Here is a 6,000-nt window from a genome sequence, read left to right as displayed (position 1 = left end):
AAAGCCTTCTGAAAGTCCAAATACACCACATCCACTGGTTCTCCCTTATCTATTTTACCAGTTGCATCCTCAAAAAATTGCAGTAGATTAGTCAAGCATAATTTACCTTTTGAAAATCCATGTTGACTTTGTCCGATCCTGTCACTGCTTTCCAAGTGCTCTGCTATTACATCTTTTATAATAGACTCTAGCATTTTCCCCACTACCGATGTCAGGCTTACCGGCCTATAATTCCCCGCTTTTTCTCTACCACCTTTTTTGAATTTTTATGTTCCCTGAAATCTTACTCTCATACTCTATTTTCCCCTTCTTAATTAATCCCTTTGTCCTCCTTTGTTGAATCCTAAACAGCTCCCAATCCTCAGGTTTTTTCCCCCCCATGATGTCTGAATTCCACCCCGTGATGTTGGATTTACCTGCCACCCGCTTGCCAGCTGCTTTACAGCCTAACAGACAGCCTGTGAATCTGGCTGACAGGAAACCTATTGAGATAATTTAAAACAGGTCCTGCCATTAAATTTGGCAGGACCTGCGGGAAACCCATAGTTCCAGGTTTCCTGTCCGCAAGGCATCTTGGCACATCCTGAAGATACGATCAGGCGCTGTGTAAATGTAAGTTCTTTCTTCTTTGTTAGCAGATCCATTAAAATCTTTTACACACTGAGGAATGTCAGATTCTAGGATGTTATTTTTTTTTAAAGTTTCATTTTACTGCAGTTGTTCAGGCTCAGAATATTACTGGCTTGTTTACCCATTATTAACACTGTCTGTAATGTAGCTCTGTATAATCGCTTTTAGCTCTATATAATTGCTTTTATCAATTGAATTGCAGAACGAGATACTATTGTTCCTTTCACCAATCATCTGATCATAAAACTGAGCACCGTCCACCAACAAATCAGTTATTTCTGTCAGTGTTTTCCTGAGATGATCAACACTAAACATATGAACATAAGAAATAGGAGCGGGAGTAGGCCACACGGCCCCTCGAGCCTGCTCTGCCATTTAATAAGATCATGACTAAACTTTTACATCAACTCCACTTTTCCACCCTGTCCCCATATTCCTTGATACCCTCAGTGCCCCAAAACCTATCGATCTCAGTCTTGAATATACTAATCAACTGAGCATCCACAGCCTTCTGGGGTAGAGAATTCCAAAGATTCACAACCCTCTGAGTGAAGAAATTCCTCCTCATCTCAGCCCTATATGGCTAGCTGCTTATCCTGAGTCTATGACCCCTATTTCTGGACTCTCCAGGCAGGGGAAACAGCCTCTCAGCAGCTACCCTGTGTAAGAATAAGCCATTTGCTGTAAGAATTTGCTATAACTTGACCAAACATAAAAAGTTGACCAAATTTAATATCCCAACATGCTTCGGGAGGTTGAGAGGTTAGTTCCTGTGGGAACTTTGTACGAAAGCTGTTAATCAGATATAGAAGTGACAGACCCTGAGCAGGAACAAACGGTTGGGCATTACAAAGACAGGAACATCTTCAGGCAAATAGTGTGAAGGGCCTTGGGGCCCACTGATCAGAAGAGGAAAACAACTGCCAGCCAATTGTCACACAGTTTGGGACACATACGCATTGAGGAGCCTGCCCAGTTTTTTAGGGTATAAGAGATGCTGTTTTAAGACACTCGGGGCTGCAGTCAGAGGTGACCTGGTCACTGCCGAATTGACTACTCGCTGGTGTTATTACGTATGTAATGTTGGCTTATTATCACTTGATCTTAACGTAAGGGAATAAACCTGTGTATGCTTAGATATAATCAGGACTATTATATGCAACAGTTTTGTGTGAGCTTACTTGTAACCTCTTGCTGATTTTAAGTAAAAATAAAGTTATTCTCAAATCCTTGTGTTTCGTGTCTGTTCCATGGGTCTGAACTTTGGAAACTGTTGGACGGGTTAAAGGACAAGGATGAATTTAAAGGTCTTACACCTGTCAAGCCCTCTAAGAATGTTATACATTTCAATGCGATCACTTCTCATTCTTCTAAACTTCAGAGAGTATAGGCCCATTTTACTCAATCTCTCCTCATAGGACAACCCTCTCATGCCAGGAATCAATCTAGTGAACCTTTGTTGCACTCCCTCCTAAGACATGGAGACCAAAACTGTACACAGTACACCAGGTATGTGCTCACCAAAGCCCTACATAATTGCAGCAAGACTTTCTTGCTCTTATACTCCAACCCCTTGCAATAAAGACTAGCATACCATTTGCCTTCCTAATTGCTTGCTGTACCTGCATATTAACTTTCTGTGATTCATGCACAATGACCCCCAAATCCCTCTGAATACCAACATTTATTGGGCTCTCACCTTTTAAAAAATATTCTGCTTTTCTGTTCTTCCTACCAAAGTAAATAACCTCACATTTGCCCACATTTATACTCAAGCTGCCCCCTTCTTGGCCACTCACTTAACCTGTCCATATCCCTTTGCAGCATCTTTATGGCCTCCTCACAGCTTACTTTCCCACCTAGATTTTTATCATCAGCAAATTTAAATGGGCCAGAAATTCGGGTCCAAATGCGTGAGTACGGTCTGGGTACTCACGCATCTGGCCGGATGAAATGCCGGCGTTCAGGAAACACCGTGCATGCGGGGAACGCCGGCATTTCCAGTCCTCTGAACGAAGGGGTTCAGAGGCACAGCGCGCGCGACTGCACAGGCAGCGCGTGCGCAGTGAAATTCCCTTTTTTTTCACAGTTGCGCGCGTGTAAAGGCCTTCGGTTTTTACGCGAGGAAAAAACAAGTGTAAGTACTTAGTTTTACGAGTAAGTGGGCTTTTAGTACAATTTAGAATTTTTTTTTCCACAGGTTTGTTATTTTTAAAGAATTTACAGTAAGGTAAGTTTAGTTTTAGCCTCTTTTTTATAAAAATTTTTTTTTCAAATTTTAAAATTATTGTTTAAAATAGTTTTTCATAGTTATTTATGGTTCATTTAAGTATTGCAATGTTTTTTTTAAATTTTCTTTCAGGTTTAAGTAGTGTTTTGGGGCCAGCAGTTTTCATGAGTTTGACAGCTCTCACTGTCAAACTTATGAATGAACTTTTGCAACCTCCCATTGGTTGCCCAGTGCCCACGTGATCCCAGCCGGCTCATCGCACTAAGTACGCCGCTGGGTCACGCACGCACAGCGCAGCAGGACCTCAAGCTGGCCAGTGAGGGGAAATGCATTGCGGGCCAGGATTTAAATGTCAGCGCGCCGGGTAAGTGCTCATTGGGGGCGTGCACGCGCGGCAAGCACCCGACCCGAATTTCTGGGCCCTTATATTGCCCTTGCTCCTCTGAAGACCTTAGAGTTCACGCTCACGTTTTGTGCATCCTGTTTTTTACTGGCGCTCACTGTGAGCAATACCACAGAAGCTCAACTATAAATGATTTTAAAAACAGTTCTGGAGTCACACCCCTGCGATTCAAAAGAGAGGCTGCACTTACTGCCTAGTCTTTCAAACATTTCAGCCTTTCAAACCCCATGTCAAAAGGCCAATGTTTTCTAAATGTTGAGTTGTTTTCGCCCCAGCACAATATTCAGCCCTGAGAAAAGGGGAACTGCTTCTTCTCTTGAGGTCTCAGTACACAATTTAAACTCTTGAACTTTTCTTTGTACTGGATTGGTTTTATTTCTCAGCTGATGGTTAGGTGAGATATGAAAGCCAATGAATCACAAACACAAGTTGGATGCTCTGGTAAGAGACTGGTTTAGAAAAACAAACTGTCTTGTAGTTTTGGGGGAAAAAAGTTGTCTGAGTGTTTTACTACAGGTGCTTCCTGTAAGAAAGAGCAAGGCACTTACTAACCCAGGAAGAACTCATTTTGTGAATTTGAATTGATTAAAAACGTGGGCGTGAAGCATCATGACAATAATAAGCTGTAAGGTCTATTGGGTACAGGTTATATTTTTAACTAATTGGAGAAGATTACCAGTAAATTGTAAACGCAGAAGTATTCTCGAGCACTTGCATGTGTAATGGTTTTATATTGAGATTAAGTTAAGCTTTATAATATTCACTTGAAGTGTTTGTTAATTGCTAATTCTCTATCAATAGTTATTTGACATTTCAGTTGTATTCTATTGGCCCAATATTTATGGGGAAGCGGGGAGGGTGTGTGCAATGGAAACCCAGCAAGGCCGGGGATGTATTTAACAGCAGGACCTCATTATTAGTTTTCACCCATTTCCCACCTGGCAGCTGGACAAATTGACGGGCTGGTCGGCTGCTGGGCAGTAAAACCAGCAGCAGGATGCTACAGCCGAGAACCCTTGGGGACGGTGCCCAACAATCACAATCGCTGGGCAGGTTTCTGTTGCGGGGGACGGGGTTGGCAATCGCAAGGCAGGCTTCAGTTGTGGGGGGGTTCGGCCGATCTCGGAGCAGGCTGCAGACCCGAGCTGGAGGTGGGGCAGGTTACTGATCATGGCAGAGGCTAGTGAGAAGCCGCAATAAGCAGAAGGGAGACTGAAGGCTTCCTTGAGAAGCAGGGGAAAGCAATGCTGTCCCTCCTGGCCCAGAAGGAGCCCATGGAAACCCAGCCGGCAGCAGTTAAATTTAAATCAGGCTCCCAAATGCACAGTGGATCCTGCCCTATCCCCATATCCCTTAATTCCTCTGGAGTCCAAAAATCTATCCATCTCTGCCTTGAATATACTCAGACTCAGCATCCACAGCCCTTTGGGGTAGAGAATTCCAAAGATACACAACCCTCTGAGTGAAGAAATTCCTTCTCGTCTCAGTCTTAAATGGCTGACTACTTATCCTGAGACTATGCCCGCTAGTTCTAGACACTCCAGCCAGGAGAAGCAACCTCTCTGCATCTATCCTGTCAATTCCCCTCAGAATCTTGTATGTTTCAATGAGATCATCTCTCATTCTTCTAATCCCCATTAAGTATAAGCTCAGTCTACTCAATCTCTCCTCATAGGACAACCCTCTCATCCCAGGGCTCAATCCAGTGAACCTTTGTTGTGCTGCCTCTAAGGCAAGTATGTCCTTCCTCAGATAAGGGGAGCAAAATTGTGGACAGTACTCCAGGTGTGGTCTCACCAACGCCCTGTACAATTGTAGCAAGACTTCCTTACTCTTCTACTCCAGCCCCCTTGCACTAAAAGCCAACATGCCATTTGCCTTCCTAACTGCTTGCTGTACCTGCATGCTAACTTTGTGTTTCCTGTACTAGGATACCTAAATCCCTCTGGTTGGAACAGAAGTGAAGTCTTTGATTTCATGTGTATAAGCAGCAGTTGAACTCAGCAGCCTTTTAATCTGGTGAATGACCCTGGTGTCACTATGTGTGGGGAGAAACCCTCCATGACTTCCACTTAAAATCTCATTCTAACTTTAACCCATTCCTTCAGTCCTTTTCCCTCTTTGTCCTTATCCTTTTAAGTGTGCACCATCTATCACTTGCCTCTGGCTATCAGGGAGCTTAATCACATTGGGGAATCAGAGGTCACACAGAACGAATTTTTCTAAATCATGTTTCCACATTCTCCTAGGATTAATGTTTGCACTGTGGCAGAAACCTAAGTTGAAGAAGGATCCAAAGAGAGAGACAAGGAAATGAATCAGACTGTTAAAGAACATGTCCAAAATAAACAAAACATTCCATTTATGCTGAAGAGATTGAACCCGCCATCAACCGGACAATCCATCCATTACTGTTTTTCTTTCTGCCTTTGAGTCTCAAAGTTCCATTTAATACATCTATTAAATAAGATCCACCTACTTCTGTCTGAAATTAAAATCTGTGTTTAATTTAGTTTTTTCTGTGGAGGAATTAAGGGAATTTCTTTGCACAGAGAGTGCTGAGAATATGGTATCTGCTGCCACATGGAATGGTTGAAGCAGACAGCTTTTATGCATTGAAGAGGAGGTTTGATGTGTATATGAGGAAGAAGGGAATAGAGGGATATGGGGGCGGAATGGGAAAAGGAAATTAGAGTGGGAGGAGACTCGTGTAGAGTATAAACACTAACATAGACCA

The 6,000-nt window shown here is 43.0% G+C and overlaps 1 long non-coding RNA gene across 1 annotated transcript; it reads left to right on the top strand.

Annotated features, from left to right (window-relative positions):
• Positions 1–2,987: 2,987 nt before the first annotated feature.
• Positions 2,988–5,741, top strand: LOC147115140 (uncharacterized). Its single transcript, XR_015079053.1, has 2 exons — positions 2,988–3,224; positions 5,513–5,741. It is a non-coding gene; the product is annotated as an uncharacterized LOC147115140 (long non-coding RNA).
• The last annotated feature ends 259 nt before the right edge of the window (positions 5,742–6,000 follow it).

Source organism: Somniosus microcephalus, chromosome 7, assembly GCF_052327205.1.
Source record: "Somniosus microcephalus isolate GS21.2 chromosome 7, FLI_Smic_1.0, whole genome shotgun sequence".
Lineage (NCBI taxonomy): Eukaryota > Metazoa > Chordata > Chondrichthyes > Squaliformes > Somniosidae > Somniosus > Somniosus microcephalus.
Note: the sequence above shows the minus strand (reverse complement) of the source record. Positions and strands in the feature narration are given on the sequence as shown.